Here is a 24,503-nt window from a genome sequence, read left to right on the forward strand (position 1 = left end):
AGACTAATGCAATGGGAATCCAATTGCTTCAGCCTGATTTGTCGTAAAGACTATAATTTCTCAATTGAATTGCTTTTGCTTCTTTGTCAAAGATAAATTGACCATATTTGTTTACCTGTATTTTGGGGCTTTATCCTGTTCTCTCGATCTGTGTTTATATTCTTACCCCAACACCACATTTTCTTGATTATTGTAGCCTCATAGTAAGTCTTGAAGTTAGATTGTGTCAGAATGCCAACTTTTGCCTTACCTTAATACATTACGTGTCAAAAGAGTTTGTATTGGGTTGTTCAGGTCAACCTCCAGGCCAGTAGGTGGCACTCACAGATAAGATCTGACTGTCGGTGGCTGCAGCATGGTTTATGCCTGATCTTCATTTATGGAGGGAAGCACTCCAGGGCCTCAGACAATGGGCTTGTTCACAGAACACAGCCTGGGAGAAGGGATGAAGCTAAATAGAGCTGTATCAAACAAACCTGCTGCCCTGGGGTCCACTAATAGCAGGTTCAAGCACCAACCCCGATGGGGGTAGCAGGGAAGTCATTGGGACCTTGATGAAATGTGCTGAGGTCCCTGAATAGAGTCAGGAGAGAAGGATGGGACTGTCTCATTGCTGTGGCCTTGGCAGGCAGGAATGTGATCTGTTTCTCTGTCATATGCCCATCCTGGTGCTTGGGATATTCAGCTTGGTTAAACACTGCTGCTTACTTCCAATCTGCAATGTGGTACAGAGTCATAGGAGATGCCTGCTCCATGGCTCACCACCAAACCTCTGTGTGGTCTGGAGCACAGTGTAAAGTCTCTCCCAACAACACCAAATACAGCTGTACAGCTCTCCTGGTCTCCATGGCAGGAAAGCAACTTCATGCATAGATGGGGAGGGACCTCACCTTTTGGGCAAGCTGGGGCCAGAAGTTCATGCTGCTGTGGGCACCCAGCCACACTTCACATTCCCAGACAGCCTGCCCTCTAGTTTGCCTGTGTCAGCTTCCCATGGAAGAAGAAATGGCAACCTTTGCAGTGGTGAGTGGAGAGGGAGGAGAAGTCCTCCCCTCTATGCATGGGTTTGAGCACAGAGGTGACTCAGTCTGTGGGATGGGATTTTGCTTCTTGCTTACAGAACTCAGCACTGAATTTGTGTCTCTGGTGGATGGAGTTGCCAATCACAGCCCCAGGTAGTGAGCTGTTAGACCCTGGAAGGTATGTGTTTTGGTTTCATTTGTCCCAGGGGCTTCCACTGCAGTATGCTACACTTAACTTTCCCTTAGGAGTAGTACTCCCTGAGGGCTAGATCCCTGGGAACCCTGCAGCTACCTTGGATACAGCTAGCACTGTGCTGCTGCTGCTCTCTGAGTCATTGGTTTTTGTATGTTAAGCTTAGTTTTTTGTTTTGTATATTAACCTTGCTATAACTGCATATTACTTATAGCATTTTCTTGTGATTTTCTACATATACAATCATGTCATCTGTGAGTAGAGAGAGTTTTACTTCTTCCCTTATAATTCGTATAACTATACTTACTTTTTTTGTATTATTGCACTAACTAGGACGTCTGGTACAATGATGAAAAGGACTGGTTGAAAGGAAATGTTTTCCTTGGCCCTGAACTTAGAAGGAAGACATCCAGTTTCTCACTAGTAAGTACAATGTTAGCTGTAGGTTTTATGTAGATACTGTCTATAAAGTTGAGGAGATTTCTTTCTATACCTAGTTTTCTAAGAGTTTGTATCGTGAAAGTTTCAGGATACAAAATCAATGTAAATAAATCAGTAGCACTGCTATACCACAGAGACCAAGCTGAGAATCAAATTACAAACTTAATCCCTTTTACAATAGCTGTAAAAAAGTAAAATAATTAGGAATATACCTAACCAAGAAGGTGAAATACCTCTACAAGGAAAACTACAAAACATTGTTGAAAGAAATCATAGATAACACAAATAGAAACACATCCCATTTTATGAATGAGTAGCATCAATATTGTGAGTATGACCATACTAACTAATTTATAGATTCAATGCTATTCCCACTAAACTACCATTGACATTCTTCCCAGAATCAGAGAAAGAAAATATTTTAAAATTCATATGAAAACAAAAAAGAGCCTGCATAGCCAAAGCAAAGCTAAACACAAGAACAAATCTGAAGGCATCATATTACCTGACTTCAAACTATACTACAAATCTATTGTCACCAAAACAACATGGTACTGATATAAAAATAGGCACATAGACCAATGCAACAGAATAGAGAACACAGAAATAAGGCCAAATACTTACAGCCAACCGATCTTCAACAAAGCAAACAAAAACATAAAGTGTGGAAAATACCCCCTATTCAACAAATGATGCTGGGATGGTTGTAAGCCACATGTAAAAGAATGAAATTGGATTATCATCGCTCACCTTATACTAAAATCAACTCAAGATGGATTAAGGACTTAAATGATCAACCTGAAATAATAAGAATTCTAGAAGATAACGTCAGAAAAACCCTTCTAGGCATTGGCTTGGGCAAAGACTTCATGACCAAGAACCCAAAAGCAAATGCAACAAAAACAAAGATAAATGGATGGGACTTAATTAAATTAAAAACCTTCTGCACAGCAAAAGAAACAATCAGCAGAGTAAACAGAGAACCCACAGAATGGGAGAAAATCTTTGCAAACTGTGCATCTGACAAAGGATTAATATTCAGATTCTACAAGGAACTCAAACAAATCAGGAAGAAAAAAAAAAACTAATCTCATCAAAAAGTGGGTTAATGACATGAATAGAAAATTCTCAAAAGAAGATATACAAATGGCCAACAAACATATAAAAAATGCTCAACATTACTAATTATCTGGGAAATGCAAATCAAAATCACAATGCCATACCACCTTACTCCATCAAAGATGGCCATAATTTAAAAATAAAAAATAATAGATTTTGGCATGGGTGTAGTGGAAACAAAACATTTTTCCACTGCTGGTGGGAATGTAAGCTAGCACAACCACTATGGAAAACAGTTTGGCGATTCCTTAAAGAACTAAAAGTAGAACTACCATTTCATTCAGAAATCCCACTGCTGGGTATCTACCCAGAGGAAAATAAATCATTATATGAAAAAAATACTTGAACATGCATGTTTAGAGCAGCACAATTCACAATTGAAAAATGTGGAACCAGCCCAAATCCCCTTCAATGAGTGGATAAATAAAATATAATATATGTACACATATATGGTATGTATATGATGTGTGTGTATATATATATATACACCATAGAATACTAATCAGCCATAAAAAGGAACAAAATAATATTCACAGCAAATTGGATGGAGTTGAAGACCATTATTCTAAGTGAAGTAACTCAGGAATGGAAAACTAAGCATTGTATGCTTTAGTTTGTTTTCTTACTGCTATAAAGAACTGCCCAAGTCTGGGTAATTTATAAAGGGAAGAGGTTTAATTGACTCACAGTTCATCACTGCTGGAGAGGCCTCAGGAAACTTAATAGCATGGCAGAAGGTGAAAGGGAAGCAAGGCACCTTCTTCACAGGGCAGCAGGAAAAGAAAGTGCTAAGCGAAGCGGGTAGAACTCCTTCTAAAACCATCAGATCTCATGAGAACTCACTCAGTATCATGAGAACAGCATGGAAAAAATAGCCCCCATGATTCCACTACCTCTAACTAATCTCTTCCTTGACACATGGGGATTATGGGGATTACAACTCAAGATGAGATTTGGGTGGGGACACAAAGCCTAACTATATCATTGTACGTTCTCACTTTTAAGTGGGAGCTAAGCTATGAGAACACAAAGGTATAAGAATGATACAGTGGACTTTGGGGGCTTAGCATGGATGGGTGGGGATGGTAAGGGATAAAAAGACTGACCATGTGAATTGGAAACAACTTTTTTGTGCTTATTAGAGTCAATTGTTTTAAATAAGTTATTTGGTTTAACTTTTATAGTGATACAAGTTACATTCAAAACAATATATATTTTACAGATAAAATATTGGGTCAAGGGAAAAGCTAATTAGCAATAAACACTGAATTCTAAAGGATTAACTTTACTCTTTTCATGGGCTAGTACAGTCTGATAATTTATTTTATGTATAACGGAATGTTTTTAGCCATTTTATTGTAGTTAAATCTCTCTTTCTCTCTCTTCTTACTCTTCCTCCACATTTGTATTTATAATAAACTAGAAAACCATTACAGTAGAAATAAATTTTATAATTTGTATTTTACATTTAGCTCTATTATCAATTTTCAGTTAATTTTAGTGAAAAGTGTAAGATATTTAAGTTCATATAGATGATATAGCTTAGATGTTTGTCTCCTCCGAATCTCATGCTGAAATGTGATCCCCATGTTAGAGGTGGGGCCTGGTTGGAGGTGTTTTGATCATTGGGGCAAATTCCTCATGAACAGCTTGGTGCTGTCCTCATGGTAATGAGTGAGTTCACACTCTATCAGTTTACAAGAGAACTGGTTGTTTAAAGGAGCCTAGCACATTCGGTACAGTGTACACTGCTCAGGTGATGGGTGCACCAAAAATCTCAGAAATTACCACTAAATAACTTATTAATATAACCAAACACCACTTGTTTCCCAAAAGCTATTGAAATAAAAATAAAATAAAATAAAAATAGGCCGGGAGCAGAGGCTCCTGGCTATAATCCCAGCACTTTGGGAAGCTGAGGAAAGTGGATCACCTGAGGTCAGGAGTTTGAGACCAGTCTGGCCAATATGGTGAAACCTTGTCTCTACTACAAATACAAAAATTAGCTGGATGTGAGGGCGCATGTCTGTAATCCCAGTTCCTTAGGAGGCTGAGGTAGGAGAATCACTTGAACCCAGGAGGTGGAGGTTGCAGTGAGTCGAGATCACACCACTGCACTCCAGCTTGGGAGACAGAGCGAGACTCCTTCCCATAAATAAATGAATAAATGTCTACATTGTTTGGTATAAAGTAATTTTTTAATTAATAAAACTATTATAACATAAAAAAAGAAAATAAGACTAAAATATAAAAAAACAGTTTGTATCATGAATGGAGGTTGGATTTTATCAAATGCATCAATTGAGATGATCATATTTTTCTTCTTTAGCCTTTTTATGTGGTGGATTATATTTATTGGTTTTCAAATGTTGAAGCAGACTTTCATGGTTGGAATGAACCACACTTGATCATGAAGTAGTGTATAAGTCTTTGTGTGCAGTGTTGGATTCAATGTGCTAATATTTTGTTGAGGATTTTTGCATGTGTCTTTATGAAAGATATTGGTCTATAATTTTCTTGCAATGTTGATCTGATTTTGGTGTCAGGGTATGCTAAGACTCCGAAGAATGAGTTAGGATATTTTCTGTCTGCTTCCATTTTCTGAAGATGTTGTAAAAAGTTGATGGCATTTCTTTTTTAAATGTCTATAACAATTAAAGATTTAACCCACTTGGACCTAGTTTTTTTTTAGTTTATTATTAATTTGAATTCTTAATATACAAAATTCCCTCTAGGATTATCTATTTTCCCTTTGTTTGAGTTTTGGCGACTTGTTTCTTATATGGAATTAGTTTCATCTAAATTATCACATGATGGGAACATAGGTGGGTGTAGTGTTTCTTTATTATTCTTTTAATGTCCATAGAATGATTAATGATAAACACTCCCTCAATACTAAGATTTGTAATTTTTACCTTATTTATTTTTTATCTTAGGTAGACTGGCTAGAAACTTAAACATCTTGTTGGTGTTTTTCCAAATAACCATCACTTTTTTCATTGAATTTCTCTATCATTTTCCATTTTTAATTCACTGATTTGTGGTCCAGTTTTTATTATTTCTTTTCTTCTGTTTGCTTTAGGCTGAAAAATGCCTCTTTCTATAGTTTTCTTGGCATATTGATTTCAGAGCTCCCCTTTGTTAAATATATGCATTCCATGTACACATTTTCCTCAAAGCACTGAGGAAAAAATTTTGCTGCATCACACAATTTTTGATAATTTGTGGGTTTGTTTTCATTTTTATTTAGTTCATAATATTCTTATTTTACCTGGGACCTGTTATTTTATTTAAGTATGTTCTAGTGTTTACCATTTCCAAATATCTAGGATTTTTCTGCTATTTTTTTCTTATTGAGTTTTCTAGTGTAATTTCATTCTGGTCTATGAATACACTTTGTACGATTTCTATTCTTTTAAATTTGGTGAAATATGTTTTATGGCCACAATGTCATCCACCTTAGAGAATATTTCATGGGATGATTCTAATTTTGTTGGATGGAGTATTCTGAAAATCTCAATTAAGCCAGTGGATACTGCTGTTCAGTTCATTTATACCCTTATTGACTTTCTCCCTGCTTGATCTATCAATTACTTAGAAAAAGAGTTAAATGTCAATTATAATAGTATACTTGTCTGTATCTTCTCAGTTATATCAGTTATGCATTTTTTCCCATTGATCAAGCACCGTTTATTAAAAAGACCATTTATACCTAGCATTGCAGATATAGCTGGATCTGATTCTAGTACAGTACTCTAGTAACTGTTCTGGTACTGGGTCTATTTTCCTATCCTTGTGCCATTATCAAAATATCATAAATTAGCTTTGTAATGTCTTTTTAAGAAATTTTAGATTCAGCCGGTACATGCACATGTTTGTTACATGGGTATGTTGCATGGTTCTGAGATTTGGGATTCTAATGATCTTGTCATCCAAGCAGTGAATGTATTACCTGATAGGTAGTTTTTCTATCTTTACTCCCTCCCTCTCTCCTACCTTTGGAATCCTCAGTGTTTATTGTTCCCATCTTTGTGTCCATGTGTGCCCATTGTTTAGCTTCTATTTATAGGAGAGAATCTGTAATATTTGGTTTTCTGTTTCTGCTTCAATTTGCCTATGATAATGGCCTCCCAGCTGCATCTATGTTACTGCAAAGGACATGATTTCATTTTTTTTCATATATTATGCATTTTGATACTCAATTGTTAGGCACATACACATTTTGTATTGTTATCTCTTATTGGAGAATTTGCACTTTAGCAGTATGTAGTGTCCCTCTACATCCCCAATAATTTTCCTTGTTTAAAAGTCTGCTTTGCTGAAAATCAATATAACGATTCAGCTTTCTTTTTATTAGTGTTAGCATATTTTACCTTTCTATGCCCCTTTACTTTTAATCTATTGGTGTCTTTATATTTAAAATGTTTTTTTTTTTTTTTGGTATGCAACATATGTTGGGATTTTTTTAAATCCACTCTGACATCTCTATCTTTTAGTTGCTGTATTGAGACCATTCATATTCCAAGCTTCTAGTGATGTAGCTGGAGTAATATTTACCATGTTTCTAAATGTTGTGCATTCCTTACACTTTTCCTTTGTATCGTTTTGTGTATTTTTCATCTTCCTCTCTGTTTATGCATTCTGTGGTTTTAACTGAGCATTTTATATAATTCAGTTTTGTCTCTTTAGTCCAGCAATTGTGCTTCTGTTTTAAAATTTTTTAGCAGTTCTACAATTTGCAATATACATTTACAACAAGTTTAGGCCCACTTTAAGTAACTCTATATTGTTTTGTGCATGGTGCAAGTATCTTGTAACAGAATATTCCCAATTACTTCTTATCATCTCATGAATTTTTTGTCATTTATTTTATTTATCTATGTGTGATAACCATCTAATACATTCTTTCTACTATTACACTAGACAGTTATCTTTAACATTGAATAAGAGTAAGAATGAGAAAAGAGTTAATTTTACCATCACTTATTTCTTCTCTGTTCTTCCTTTATGTCAATCCACATTTCTAACCTATATAATTTTCCTTCTCTCTGAAGGACTTCTAATATTTCTAGCATAGTAATTACATTTGCAATTAATTCCCTTAATTATTTTTTATCTAAGAAAGAATGTAATTGTTGTTTAAATGGAAGTACAATGTTGTTGAAAAATGAATTCTAGATTTAGAGTGTTTTTCCTTCAACACTTTAATATTTTATTCCACTCTCTTCATGCATGCATGATTTCTCACAAAAAATCTACTGTAATTCCTATCCTCATTCTCCTCTAGGTAAGACGCTTTTGCCAATTTTACTTCTTTCAAGATTTTCTATTTACCTATGTTGTATACATGAGATGCCTAGGTATGTTTTCTTTTGTTTTGTCCTATTTTGTTTTGTTATCTATTCTTCTTGGTGATCACTGAGCTTCCTGACTCTGTAGATTAGGGTCTGCTATTAATTAGAAAGCTCTCACTCATTATTTCTTCAAATATTTCTTCTCCTGTAATTTTTTTCTCCTTCAGATGTTTTATTTATGCTAATGTTACAACTTTTATAATTATATCATAGTTCTTGAATGTTCTATTCTTGATTGCTAACACCTCTTTGCTATTGCATGTCATTTTGAGAAGCTTCTGTTGACCTCTATTCAAGCTCAGCGATTCTTATGTCAATGTCTGTTCTGCATTTTAGTTAAAATGTTTTTGATTTCCAGCATTTTCTTTTGCTTCTTAGAGTTTCCATAATTCCACTTACTATAATTCTGTTCTGTATTTTAGTCAAAATGTTTTTGATTTCTAGCATATTCTTTTGCTTCTTAGCATTTCCATAATTCCACTTACTGTTATTTGATGTTGTCTACTTTCCCATTAGAGCCTTGAACATATTAATCATAGTTGTTTTGTTAATAAATTCCCTGTCTAACAAGTCCTACATCTGTGATATCATATGTTCCTGTTTCTAATTCTAATGTTTCTTCAGACTTTCTCTTTCTTTCTCTCTCTTGCCTTGCCATTGTTTTTTTTTTTTTTTTTTTTTTTTTTTTTTTGTAAGTTGGGCATGTTTATCAGATAATAAATTTAAGATAAAAGGCCTTTAGTGTGATAATTTATGTTAATGTAGAAGTTGGCCTGTGTTTAATGTTTCCATAGGCATAAATGACAGGGGCTTCAAATTCTGTTAGTGTTTTTGTTTGTGGCTTCCCTCTTGACTTTGGATTTCCTTAAACACTTCTCCTATGAAGAGATTCCTAATATTGTAGTTATTTCCATTATAATCTATGGTTATTATAATAGAGATCTGGTCATGTGGTGTGGGGAGGAGAAGCATTCTGTAATCTTTTGATTTAATTTATATATTTTAATGAGCTTGTGCCTCTGGGCTATGACTTTCATAAAGGTTTCTTTCATGGCACAGCTTTTTTTTTTTTTTTTAATTTCCTAAATATGAGATAGAAAAGTTAGATGGGAGCTGGAGTCCAAGTAAATTACTTAATTATCCAGTTGAAATAAAACTGTGGATTTTAATTTTTCTCCTGAAGAATGGCATTATACATAAAAAACATGCTGGGAATATTTGACAAGTATTACTCTTTGCTTCCATTGTCTGAGCCACAAAGGGATCTTTCTAGGATATCCACCTTGAAAACAGTAGACTTGCAAAATGTGGGGCTTCTCCCAAGGCTGTGGTCTTTAGATTTTTTTTTTTTATTGTCATGGTAGTCCACAATGCCATTTCCAGAAATTTATCAAAATTACCATTTAAGTGTCCTGACACATTTATGGTTCCCATGGCTCCTGCTCTGAGTAAGCAGTTGTTAGCTGTGGTTTTTTATTTGCTTGTCCCTTCAGATTTCAGACTGGCAATTTGCCCTGTAATCTCAGTTCTCTGATGAGTTCGATAGAAGTCATTGATTTTCTTTTGTTCTGCTTCTTCTCATTGTAATGACTGGAGTGACAACTTCCAAGCACTTCTTTACATGTTGCTGCTGGAACCAGGGTATTCGGCTATTCAATTTTTAACTTCTAGAATTTTTTTTTTTATAAATTTATTTATTATTATTATACTTTAAGTTGTAGGGCACATGTGCATAACGTGCAGGTTTGTTACATATGTATACTTGTGCCTTGTTGGTGTGCTGCACCCATCAACTCGTCATTTACATCAGGTATAACTCCCAATGCAATTGACCCTTTTGAGGTTTTAAAATTACACTTAAATTGAATCTTTTAAGATCTAAGGTTTATATTGATAGTCTCCTTTTTTTCTCTATTCTTGCCAACATATTAATCATTTTATAAAACTCTTGTCTGAAAGCTGTGATGTCTGATTTATCTATTTTTTATCTTGGTTTTTGGTCATTTGCTTTTGGTAAATCATACCTCATACTTTTTTGTGTTTGATGCTAGATATCATATATAGAAAATCACAGATGCTCTGTTTGATATTTTTCTCAAAGGGGGTTAAATATTTTTCTGGAGAGAAAATAGAGCAGAGGCTGAGTCTTTCAATTCCACAGACGATTAGTTTTAGGCTTTTTTCTTCTTCTTCTTCTTTCAGGCTGAATTTCTTCAACTTTGGCCTTCCTTCTAGTTCTTAGCCCCTACCCCTTGTCTGTGCCCCTCTGGGGTCTTACCTGCAATCTAGGATTGTTTCTCATCTTACTGGTTATAGACCTCTTCCTCCCCAGTATTCCACTGCTGTTGAAACCTCTGAGCAACTCTAGCTTTTCAGTTGCTGCTTTCTGTACAAACTGTTGTAGTATCTCTCTGAGAATGTTTATCTCAGGTGCCAAATACTTTGGGAGAAATTGTGCAAAGATATTTGAGCTCACTTTATGTGGATCCCTTCTCTGTGGAATTTTGTCCTCCAAGTAAGTCCAATATCACTTTGAAATTGACAGACCCCAATCTCTGAATTATCAGATTTGTCAATTACATTAAACAGAGTCTTAAATGTTCCCATTATTTTAAATTGTTTGGAACTAAATCAATATACATTTATATTATTTTGAAAATATAATCAGCCAGCATAAATAATATTTTAGGATGGTACAGAAACATCACATGTAAAAGATTAAAAGTGGAAATCAATCTACACAACAGTAATCACAAGATCAATGCTTGCTAATTTTAATTCTTATTTTTAAAATAATTTAATTTAAAAATAACAGATCTATTAACATTTTAAAATAAATTCTATTGCCTTGTGCTTTACATTAATTAGGTTCTACTCAAATCTGATGCTATTTTTGATACTCCAGTTTTTAAAAACTGTGGTGCTAGTAAACTGAGAAATAGTTATCCTGAAAATGTCATAGGTATAGTAGCTATGAAATATGGAGTTATAAATAAGTAGACAGTTTTTAAAAATCTGTATCTTGTTCACTTTACCATTTTTCATTCCAGATTACATAGTTAAGGGTAGTGATATGACATGTGACATGAAGGTAGCTAAATGGGGAACAAGGCCAGTGCAGTAATATCAACAATTGTGTAATTGCTTACACATTAAATTTATTTTATTTCATTAATTTCCTCAAAAAAAAAAAAAAAAAAAACAACCCAGGACACATGCATGTACTTGCTCTTTGTTTAATATTATATATTAAGCTTTACTTAGGACCCAATTTAGATTGTATGTATTTCTAGTGGTAACATAAATTTATTTGAGAAAGAATACACCTACTGTAATGGTTTTCTAGCCTATTATAAATACAAATGTGGAAGAAGAGTAAGAAGAGAGAGAAAGAGAGATTTAGCTACAATAAAATGGCTAAAAACATTCCATTATACATAAAATAAATTATCAGACTGTACTAGCCCATGAAAAGAGTAAAGTTAATCCTTTAGAATTCAGTGTTTATTGCTAATTAGCTTTTCCCTTGATCCAATATTTTATCTGTAAAATATATATTGTTTTGAATGTAACTTGTATCACTATAAAAGTTAAACCAAATAACTTATTTAAAACAATTGACTCTAATAAGCACAAAAAAGTTGTTTCCAATTCACATGGTCAGTGTCCAAATATTTAAATAAATGTCATTCTAAATGTTCATTTTGTCTACACTGACTAGTTATTCCAAAATTACTAAAATTTATTATTTCATATTGTTCACACATAAAAACATACATATTTTGTCTCTTTCTCTTTCTCTCTCTCTCTGACACACACACACACACACACACACACACACACACACAGAGAGAGAGAGACAGAGAGAGAGAGAGACAGAGAGAGAGATTTGAACTACTACTACTTTTGCACCTGGGACATTTATTGAAACAAAGACTATGATTTTGCCATAATTAGACTTTGTGAAGAGCAGTATTAGATTTTGGCAATTTTAGCAGGCATGCTTTTTTTTTTTTTTCTTTTGAAATGGTTCATTGAAGATAATTGAAAACAGCAAAGGAATGTCCTTGGTGAGCGTTAGCTGGATCACGTGATGATGCTGAATGGGAACGAAGCTTTAAGTAGGACTACATGAAACCTGCAGAAGAACAATGATTTAAAAAAAAAAAAATGAAAACATTATTGTAGAAGTTCAAATGAAACTAAAATGTCCAGAAATTAACTTTCTCTGCTTATGTCTTTCAGGAAATATTCCTCATTCACTTTGGCAATACCAAACTTAAAAATAAGACCTTAAAAATAAGGGCTTATCGGAGATGTTGCCCCTCTTTTTTTCTTTTATTATAGTTATTTCTGTTTTGTTTATTTTGACTACTAGATTTTGAATAATAAAAGTTAGAATATAAAATAGACTAGAGAATTGAAGATTAAGGTATTTTCACTCAAGCCTACACACACACACACACACACACACACACACACACAGAGGCAAAGAGAGAGAGAGAGAATAAAACAGACACCAACTAGAATCAACTATTTTAACTTGTCACATATGGATCTTATGATTTCTTGTTTGATTTTGTTTTAAAAATATAAACCATTGCATGTGATTCTCTATTTGAATAATGTCTTATTTTCATGTAATCTTGAGTCCCCTTTAGTTTTCTGCTTCCCTAAAGACAAGTAATATCATGAATGTACTGTTTATCTTTTTAATCTATTTTTTGTTTTTTTTCGTTATTCTTTTATATGTAGTTGGGTTATTATTTGCATTTAAAAATGTATACATGTTACCACAGTGTATCATTTCTCAATTAATTATATTACTAATGTTTTATTGAAGACCTACCTGTATTTATATAGACAGAATGATAGATAAAAATATGGCTAATTCATTCCTTTCCTGGTTATATAGTTTCCATTTCCATTCTTATATTTTTAACATCTCCATATTATATTATGCCCTACAAACTCCAATTTAACAGGATATAATTGGAAATTTTTACTTAAAAATTCAATTTAACAGGCTTTAATTTGTGAGTTTATTCAGTTTACATTATTGCTTATAACTTTGTTGCTATTGTTTTTATATTTCCTTGTCCTGTATAATTTATATTCTATTTACAATGTGTTTACCTTCGTTCGTTTCCTTTCTATTTTTATTGGATTGATAAAATATTTCTGAGAGGGGATGCGGTGGCTCATGTCTGCAATCTCAGTGTTTTGGGAGGTCAAGGCAGGAGGATCATTTGAGTCAAGAGTTTGAGATAAAGTATTCCTCAGTCAGTTTTATTTTCTCTCTCTCAGAGAAGTACTTGTTTATTCTACATTTTTTTATGAAGGGCCTTTGATGAAATATATTACATATGTGTGTGCATGTTTATATACAAAATTAATTATTATTTTTTAGCTTCTTTCTGGACACTTCAAAGACTTTACTTTTGCTTATACTTCCTGAAAATTTGTTCAACATTTTCAAGTGATAGCTTTACTTGTCTCTTTTAGCTCTGTTAGTTTCTAAATGTAAAAATATTATTACATAATATGCCAATTGTTTTGAATAAGTTATTTGGTTTAACTTTTACAGTGATATAAGGCACATTAAAATAGTATGTTATAATCATTATATAATTATCTGTCTCAAATTATTTGTTTGCTAATCATTACAACTTGAATCTTAAATCTTTTTTTCTAGATACTTTTATTTTTCTTGATAAGAGCTTTATTTTTTCTGCATGCTTAAATTATAGTTTAGCTTAGTATGGAATTCTTGACTGATAATTTCAAAAATATACACTTTGAGGATAATATTCTTTTTCTTAATGTTATCTTGTGATAAAAAATCTGCTGTAATTCTGATTGGCATACTTCTGGGGACACTCAGATTTTTCATCTGATAGCTTTTTAACTTTTCTTCATAAACTTTGAATTTCTATGGTTTTACAAATAATTAAGATTTAATTTTTTAATCTAAGGATTTAAATATTTCTCTAATTCCGGAAAATTCCCAGGGATCTTCTCATTAAAGATGGCCTCTTTCCCATTCCTCCATTCTATTATTCCTCTATACCCTATTTTGCCAATACAAATAGACCTATATTCTAACGTCTTAATCTATCATGTTATCTACTTTCAATTAAAGGATGAATTCTGTACTACACTTTGTTTTTTGAGGTTTGTTATGTTATATTTTGGGAATACTTTTTTTTTGTATTTTTCATCCACTTTGTTCTCTTCAAATCTGTCTTTCTTGTTTTAAAATCTTAATACCTTTCTGGCTTCCATCTTTTATCTTTTTGAACATTTGGAGTATACTCAATTTAAGTTTCCTTCAAATTATTCCATTATCTTCAGTTCTTTTACCAACAATTGTCCCACTGTGACTCTGCCAGCAGTCTTTGGCCAACGGACTTTATTGTGGAGGTAATTTCACTTCTTAGACCATCCACAATGAGATAAATATGGATTCCTAAAAGTGGGAGGAATTATGGAGCCTACCCTATGGGGTAGTTTTTTATGCTGATACAATGTCCTTAAAGATTTTACCAGTTCTAGACAAGTCACCATTAGCACTTTCCCTGCACAACTAGTGTGATTATAGTCTCAACACAACTTTGCTACTTTAGATATTTGTTTACCTTTTTTCTTCCTAGGGTATCGTGTAGATAGCTTAAATTATGCAAGAACCTAGAGGCAAGCAGGTGAAGAATATTTCACTGACATTCTAAATATCAGTGACTCAGATCGAGGAGTATACATGGGGTCAAGGGACTTTACTTTTGATTCTTAGCCTTTTGTAGACAGTTCAAATCCTAGACACAATTTGTTTATACCGAATCCAAATTCTAATACCACCAATCCTATGATTTAAACACCTTCAACTTCCTTTCAGCACCAGAAGCTAAGGATTATTATTTAATCAAGTAATTAATTGCATATAGCTGAACTAGGAGGAAGAATCATTCGTCATTTCAATCTGCCAGTTGGACAGAAGTAAGGGTCATAAAAATTTACTTTTTATGTTTTATTTTAGCTTTGGATTCAAATAACTACTTGAAAATCTTTCTATTCACAATAAACATATGAATTACAGTCATATTTTTAAACTTTGTATATAACATAGATATATTTTCAGAATTTATTTTTGTAAAGAAAAGTTATTTCTTCCAAAATCCTCACAGCATAAAAATGTGTAAAAAGTTTAACTATGAAGCTGCATACTGGACGCTAAATTCATTCATATTTAATTATAACATGTATCTTAGGTTTATTTATAGAATCAATGAGATAGAGTCTTATCATTGTTGAGAACTAGTTCTTGATTTAATGGGACCATTTAAGACATGAAGATTCTTAGTCTCCTTGCCTCAGGGTCAGCCAGATGCATCACATATATTTTGAAACAAAAGCAATATTGGCTTTCTCATAGTGGTTATGAGGGAAGAATTATAATAAGTGTGTGTATCAAAGAATAAAGGAGAAAGCAGAGAAAGATGACTTTTACTATAACTGACCATCAATTAAATTTTAGTCAATTTGCAACATACAAAAGAGTATGTTATACCAAATGTGCGTATCATTTCCTAATGTACCCTAAATCAATAGATTAATAAGGTAAACTAGTTAATTTTGTCTATCCAGTATCATATTGAAAATGGGATGAAATCAAATTAGGAATACAATTTTTTTAATATGTCTCACTTTGAGCAGAGCTTTTGCATTTGCAAATTTTAGTTTCATGGTTCATGGCAATGACCTCAAGGCACTGATTCTGAAGTGAAATGCATACCATTTTTTTTTTGTAACGGCTGAGTAATTACCATGGTTTAAAGATGAAAAGAATCATTAAACATAATTTACAGCATGAGAATATAGGAAAGAAATAAGAAATAAATTAACTATACCTAAAACTTTTAAGATTTAGTACTTTCAAAAAAATTGCTGTTTCATACTATGTTAACTTTTACATTTTATTTTTCATTTTATTTTATTTATTTTTATATTTATTTTTGAAATAGGATCTTGTTCTGTCTCCCAGGCTGGAGTGCAGTGACATAGTCACAGCTCACTGCAGCCTTGACCTCCTGAACTCAATCCTCCTGCCTCAGCCTCCTAAGTAGCTGGGACTACAGGTGTGCACCACAACACCAGGTTAATTTTTGTATTTTTTGTTGAAATGGGGGTTTCGCCATGTTGCCCAGGCTGGTCTAGAGTTCCTGAGCTCAGGCCGTCCACCCTCCTCAGCCTTCCAAGGTGCTGGGATTATAGGCATGAGCCACTATGCTTGGCCAGTTTTGAGTTTTAGACTTTATATTTCTTCTATTGCATATTAAATAACGAATTAAATATTAACTACTTATTATTTTGAATTTTCTAAAATATTTAAGGATTTTATTTAAATAGCTAAACCAAGCAATGTAATCAAAAAATAATTTTTGCGGAGCTAAGAAATATGAGGTATCTGGCATTAACTGTGAATACAAACTTTTAAAATATAATTTTTATCCTCAAGGATATTAAATCTACTAGAAGAAAACTCTCAGAAGAAGCATTAATTTATGAATACCTAATGTGAATTAAATAATTGCTTACTAGAATAAATGAAAACATGAGAAAATTAATAATATGGAAAATGAGAAATCTGCAGGGGCATATAGATGGAAGAGGAATGAAGAAAAGGGAAAGAAACATTACATAATTTAAAAATTGGAAAATGAAACTAAATAAATGAGAAAAAGGAAATAAATAGCAATAAGAAAATAAAAATGGGCAAAATGTTAGCCAGGCTTCTGGAGCAGTGATTTATTCATTAAAACTTTAGTTTTGTTTATACTTTAAAACTGTATTCTAATATGAAAATATCCCTAGCAAATTCACAAAGCATGTTTTACTAATATTTTGGTAGAAATGAGTCACTATTATTTTTATTGCATTATTTTGTTTGGCATTGACAATCTTTGATATACTAAGCTTTTATAAATATCAAATTTTTGTCAAATGATACCATTTCTTTTTTTAAAGTATTTTATAAATACTTTATATCCTAAGTTGTACTTTGGGAGTAGCATGTATATCAAAGAGTCAATCCTATGTAATCACAAAAGAAAACAAAAAAAATCAAGATATCACAACAACCAGATATAAATATGCGTGTTTCTTTTGTCCTGGTAAAAGTTGTCAGTCATAATTTTAATGTCTCTTGAGAAAATATTGTGTAATAATTCTCTCTCTGAGAATAACTTAAGAAATGAGCAAAATATATAATAAAAATAATCTTTAAAGCATCAAAAAATTACCAAAATAGTGAGGAACCTGGGTCAAATTAAATCATTAAAAAATTTAAAAATTAAATTTAAAATAAAAAATATTAAAGATTTAAAAATTAGAATTGGGTCAAAGTTAAAAGAATATGAGACCCCAGAGATGTAGGTCTTTAAAATGCTTTAAATGCTTTAAAATGCTTTATATGAGACAAACAAGTTTCTAAAGAATTTAGATTTTTAAAAATGCTTTATATGAGACATATAAGTTTCTAAAGAATTTTTTAATACAATGTACTACAAATAATCAAAAATAACAAAACACACAAAGACTGACGTAGCAAAATCTGGAGAGAATTCAAAAATAGACCAACAATTGACTTCAGTTTTAGCATTTTCAGCTACAAATTAAATACACACATACATACACACGTGTGCACACAAACACATACAAATTTTACCTTGCTCATAGAAGAGTTCTAAAAAGCATAAAATTTTAGCAGAAAGTAAAAATTTATAAAATCTGACATAGTGCATCAGAATAAGAGCGAAGTAGAAATTCTTGGGAAAATATACCTATACATTAACACATGGTAACTTAAAAAATATACTGCTAAAAACTGATAGTAACAGAAAAATAAATCACTACTAAACAGTTTTGAAAGCAGATTTTTTATGTATGAGCAGGTTAGACATACCTAGAGAAAGAACCAACCAACTGGAAAATAGATCTAAGAAGGACTCAAAATACAATATTGAGAGATAAGAAGACTCAAATTAGAGAAAAGAGGATAACAAAACCACAAATACAGTAAGAGATTCAAAAATCTATATCACTGAAGTCTCAGATGAAGCAGATAGAAGGAATAGTTCAAAAACAATGCTTGAATATAAAATGGCTGAGAATGTTCCAGAATCAATGGTGTCAACAGTCCAGAGTCAAGAAGCTCACCAAATCCTTAGCACAAGGTAAAATATATTTTAAAAACAATTTAGTAGCATTTTCTCCAAATGAAAAATGGCACACCCTAGTGATTTTATTTCTAGATCTATGCCACAAAAACAAAAATATATGTGCATCAAAAATATGTGTAAGAATGTTCATGGCAGCCGTAAACTGGAAATGACTCATATGTCAACTATAGTATAAGATACGCATTGTCTATATTTTTCAATAAATGGAAAGTAGAAAGTCATACAGCAATGAAAAGGAACATGTTAGAGCTACATGCAATAGCATGAATGTATTTCTAATACATAATGTTCAAAAGAGGATAGTAATAAGGAGAGGTACACTATCTGGTTTCATTTATACAAATTTTTAAAATATGCAAAACAAATTTGTTGCAGGTCAAAACATAGTTATATTTGCGATATTGTTGACTGGAAAAGAGGGTGTAAAAAGTTTCTAGTATGCTGTTAATGTTCTATGTTTTGATGTGAGTAGTGATTACATAGTTGAACTTGTTTGCAAAATTTGATAAGGCTGTATACTAAATATTTGTGCATTACATTACATGTATACTATATTTCATGAAATAAAACCTTGCCATTAAAATTTTTAAAGCTTTTGAGAAGAAATAAATTATAATATATAATATTTTCATCAAATTTGGGTAGGGAAAGTTTGTTTACCTATGACATATACAGGAAGTAATTGATAAATTTATCTAGATCCAAATTAAGAGCTTTTTTCTTCCAAAGAAACCACAAAGAGTATGAAGAGACAAGTCACAAAACAGGAGACACACTTGTCACATATATGATTGATGAGCAATTCATATCTAGAAGATTTAAAGAACTTCTATTTACTTTTAAGGAAAAAAATCACATTTAAAAATTTGTCAAAACTCTTGAACGAGAACCTCAAAACAGAATAAAATTTAAAATAACCAGAGCATCATATGAAAAATTGGGAATGTGTTTAATAATCACTTAGAAAATCTGTCAAGTCCATGTGTTAGAAAATGCATGGAGCAATGGGACTCTTTATACACAACTGGTTTGTGTATACATTTTTACCAACGTTTTGAATATTCTGGTATTATCTGATGAAGTTGAAGGTATTCATACCCGATGAACAAACAATTTCAGCCTTGAGTGAATTGCCTGTAGGAGCATAGCAGGACCCATGCATAGAGATGCTTGTAGCAGGATCATTCATAATTATCCCAAATTAAAAATAACAATATTTATTTACAATAGGATGGATACATTTTGATATATTTATAAACTGGAAGTCTTTACAGTGAAGAAGTTAAACAAACCAAAACTAATTTCAACACCATGGATTCATCTTTTAAAAAAAATATTGAGCCAAAGAAGCACACTAAAAAAATGTATTTAGTATGATGTTTTTTGATAAAAGGTACATAACCAGGAAAAACTCTGCTCTATTATGATGCACACATAGGAGGTAAAACTATAAAGAAAATTATAAAAGTGAATACAAAAAGAATCAAGACAATGTTAACCTTAAGGGGTTAGAAAGGAAATGTGATTATGAAGGGGTACAGGTTGATGGGAATGTTTTCTAACTCAACCTGGATGTTGGTTGCATAGATGGCCAATGCATGATTTTCCACTTTAATGTACATTTATGTCATGTTAACATCTCTAACATGTTGTATTTCATAATAAATATTTTTTAAGGTACTACCAACTCAGATACCTGATAAACTGAATGCAAATACTATGAATGAGCATTAGCATTGCTTAGCTAATAAGCAAAAGTTCAAGGAGCAAAAAAGCTCAATTTTGTGCCATTATAACTACTGCAAAAAATGAGTATATAATGAATCAGATTGTATTGTTAAACCAGAAACATTCTGATGCTAAAATCAGCTTGACATAAATAAAAGTTGATTCAGTTTGTTCAAGACTTCAGAGGGAGAGCATAAAGTGGCAAAATTGTTTTCACTATAAACAGGTTAAGTAAAGATTGTGGGGTTTTGTTTTGGTGTTTTTGTTGTTGTTTTGAGATGTAGTTTTGCTCTTGTTGCGCAGAATGGAGTGATGGAGTACAGTAGTGTGACCTCAGCTCACTGCAACCTTCACCTCCCAGGTTCAAATGATTCTCCTGCCTCTGCCTCCTGAATGGCTGGGATTACAGGTATGCACTAAACTACACTCGGCTAAGTTTTGCATTTTCAGTAGAGATGGGTTTCACCACGTTGGCCACCCTGGTCTCGAACTTCTGACCTCAAGTGATCCTCCCGCCTCAGTTTCCCAAAATGGTGGAATTACAGGCCTGAGCCACAGGGCCCAGCACAGGATTGTGGTTCTTTTACTACATATGGAATCGAGATAAAGTTTATGTATCATATTTGTAAAAGAAAGCTAGGAACATGAAGCAGAATTAATTCATGAGGGAAAATACTTATTTTACTCTCAAGTCTCCCCAAAGTTATTGCATTCATTGAAACTCAATTTCTAATTTTTTTAGTTAACCAAATACTATTGCATTAAAAGCATTAAAGAGGAGAGCATTGTACCTAGCAGGTATGTGAGAAACAGTTTGACTTTTTAACCACTAAAAAATGTCCCAATATCAGAATTTATTTTATTTTAAATTTCAAAAAAAATCCTTATTTTATATGATAAAAATCAAGTTGATTTGTAAGTCATATATATCAGCTTATTATCTGGAACTGTTGCTATGGAATAGAAATTAGGGCTATGTAATTAGAACTATGTAATAGAAATATTTACAGAAGAATATATCTGCCAACATGAGACACTCTACCACCATAACTTAAGTCAATGACTCTAGTTCTATCATTGTGTGCATTATAAATAGTGCGAAATTTCAAGAAATTTCCATTTTGAGATATAAGAAAACAATATGCTGGGAAAACTAATATCAAACTCTGAAGTAGATATATTTCACTTTATACACATTTTAAATGACCTTAAACTAAAGATTAAATTGGACTGACACACTGAAAATAATTTTTTATTATTATTGTTATGATTAAATTATTATTTTGTGACTATTACTATTCAACTAACACTACATTTGATAATATAATGATAAACACATTTCTTTTTTATGTTAACTAGCATTTTTTTCGAGATTCTTAAAGCTTTGTTTGCAACTCTGGATGATTTATGTGGGACATGATAAAACCAATCTCCATACAGACTAATTTGAGACCTGGCATCATTGTCTCTCTCTGAAGAATCTGGAAGCTTTTTTATGGTAGTGAATTGCTCATTTGGGGTGCGAGGATTGAAGCAGGCAAGTGTCTGGGTCATTATGTGCTCAGCCATGTCTTACATAGGTGTTTGGATTTGTATAGCTCTGGTTAGTCTGTGATGTGTTTTAATTTAGAGACATAAATGCTGGCCAGAATTCTATGCTTTAATTAGTGTCAAGGGATTGATTGCAGCATATTGATCCATAACTGCACATTTTATCCATGAAGTCACAGGTCCAGTGAGCTAAGTTACATTTTTAGTTCCATTCTGATTATAGTGTATTATCAGGACAATGTATAATTTGCATGTTTTTCATTTGAGAGTAATGATACATAGAGATTGATAAACCATGTTCCTCTTCCTTTCACCCCATTAAGCTACAAGTTTGGATAAACAAGTGTACTTAATTTCAATTTCATACATTTTTGATGGCACCCCTGAGAATAAAGAGGTAGGTTTCATAAGACAATGGGCTAACTTAAAATCAATTTTTGGATACTGTTTCATACAAACTGAATACATTTAACTAGAATATAATATCTCTACTTTTTCCTTCAAAATAATGCCATTCCTTTTTTTCCCCTCAGTCCTCATTGCCTAGAATACCCTACTCCAAACAATGAAACTCACTTTCAATCTATCACCATCTTTCACTCTTCAGTGAAACCCCATGTAGCTTCTAGATGTGGTTTCAGGATTTCTCTATATTGTTGGAGAGGTAAGCATTGCATTGAGCCTTTTCACTTTTTACTTTCTGTGTACATTTCAGTGGAGTCTGTGCCAACGTTACATCTTTTGTTCCTATTTAAGCAGTAATCATGTGCTTTTGGACGTTTTGTGGTTTGAGAAAAATGTTAAGAAATATTTAGGACTAACATAAACAAAGTATTAGAGAATCCTGACTCAAAGCCTGTGAAACATTGATAAGCAGTATTTTCAAATTTAAGTCATAGAGTTATGCTGACGTCAGCCAAGGGACGCAAAGAATTGCCAGCAGCTACCAGAAGCTAGGAGAGAACTTGGAACAGATTTTCCCTCTGAGCCCCCAAGAAAGAACGAACATTGTAAATGCTTTAATTTGGGGCTCTGAAGTCCTGAACTGTGAGAGAATGAATTTTTCTTGTCGTAAGTCACCCACACTGTGGTACATTGTCATGGCAGCCTTAGGAAACTCATATAAACCCCAAACAAAACAAACTAAACAAGAAAAACCTGGCTCTAATTACATAGTGAAAAACAGTCTCCATGTAGAACCATCTGAACGGATTTTCAAAGGTTATCTGTTTGGATAATACAATTTACATGAAATTTTGTTTGACGTCAGCATGTAACTCATCTTGATTATTGGAGCCTGTTCTTTAGTTGTGAAAGACTAATCACATGGTTGTAATATTGATAGTTTAATTTATATAATAACTGTAACATTTTATACAATTTTATGTGTAAGTAATAGAGAGTAGTGGTTAAATGCTGGGGTTTCTGAGTTAAGAAAGACCCAACTATTCAGACCCAGCTCCTATATACCTGCCACCTGTGGCCACAGGTAAATTATCAAGTTAGCCTAAACCTCAGTTTCTCTCAAGGAAGCCAATATTAGATACCAAGCTGTTGAGCTGTTCTAAGGTTTAAATGAGATAATTTTCACTAGAAGATAAGCTACAGATGGACAAGGTTTATTATTTTTTTCACTGCTGGAATCACGTAGAAGGGGTTCTCTAAACACTCATTTAGTGGACATGAATGAATAAATAATGTCTGGAAGAGAAAATACCTGACATATGGCAAATGCTTAAAAGCTATTGAATAGTAATGTTCTTCAGAAAAAAATAGATCAGATTTGTTTATTTTGGACTTTGCTAAAGAGTCAAGATGAACTAAGGATTTTTTTTTTCTTTTTTGAAACATGCTTTCTCTCATTTTTTACAGTTTCCTTATCGTATACACCATTGCTCAATTTCATACATCTCTCCATACAAAATAAGGAGGTTTATATATTGTTTGATAGATTTGGTGCTGCATGAATAAATTAGTGGCTAGAAAATATTGCGTACTTTTGAAATGCATTAGAACTTTTATGTAAGTAAGGTGTCGTTTATCACATCAATTTAGTAAATTATGAAAGTATGGCTTAGTGACCAATAATGTATTAATTTTCAAGAATAGTTCCATCTCATCTGGTCTGTTTAGGGACAAGAGATAGCACTTCAGCCATTTTACAGACCTGTGCCATTGTTCGTCCAGTGGCTCACAGAGAAAGTATAAATGACTCAGACTGAATCATATCCTCTGTTCAAAAGGCAGTTTAAAACAAACATTATACTTTTTATGAATGAATCACTTAGTGTTGTATTCAAATGTGAACTGTGACCAAAATGTGTCTATACACAAAGATTTTAATTAGAGAAAAATGCCCTGAACATAAGAGTTCCAAAAGTTGTTTGATGGAAATGTAGACCCTTAAATTCATCATCATTGTCATTTTTCCATTTCTTTCATATACATGCACCTATAGCAATAGATAACATACATTATTAATACACTCAATTTAACAAATACAGTCAACTTTTCATGTAGGTAGATTCAACCAAGCGTGAATCAAAACTATTTTAAAAAATTGTGTACGTATTAAACATGTACAAACATTTTTCCTTGTTATTATTCCCTGAATGATACAGCATAAAAATGATCTCCATATTATTTACATTATATTAGGCATATTGAGTAATTTAGAGATGATAAAGCATGCAGGAGGATGTACATAGTCAGCTATAACTATTACACTATTTTATATCAGAAACTTGAGCATCTGCAGATTTTGGTCCCAGAATCAATCCCAAGGGATAACTACATTTATGTGAGATGAGGATAGAAACCAGGAAGATGATTATAAAAAGATTTGTTTCTCACAACTACT

Source organism: Macaca nemestrina, chromosome 10 (assembly GCF_043159975.1).
Source record: "Macaca nemestrina isolate mMacNem1 chromosome 10, mMacNem.hap1, whole genome shotgun sequence".
NCBI classification, from domain to species: Eukaryota; Metazoa; Chordata; class Mammalia; order Primates; family Cercopithecidae; genus Macaca; species Macaca nemestrina.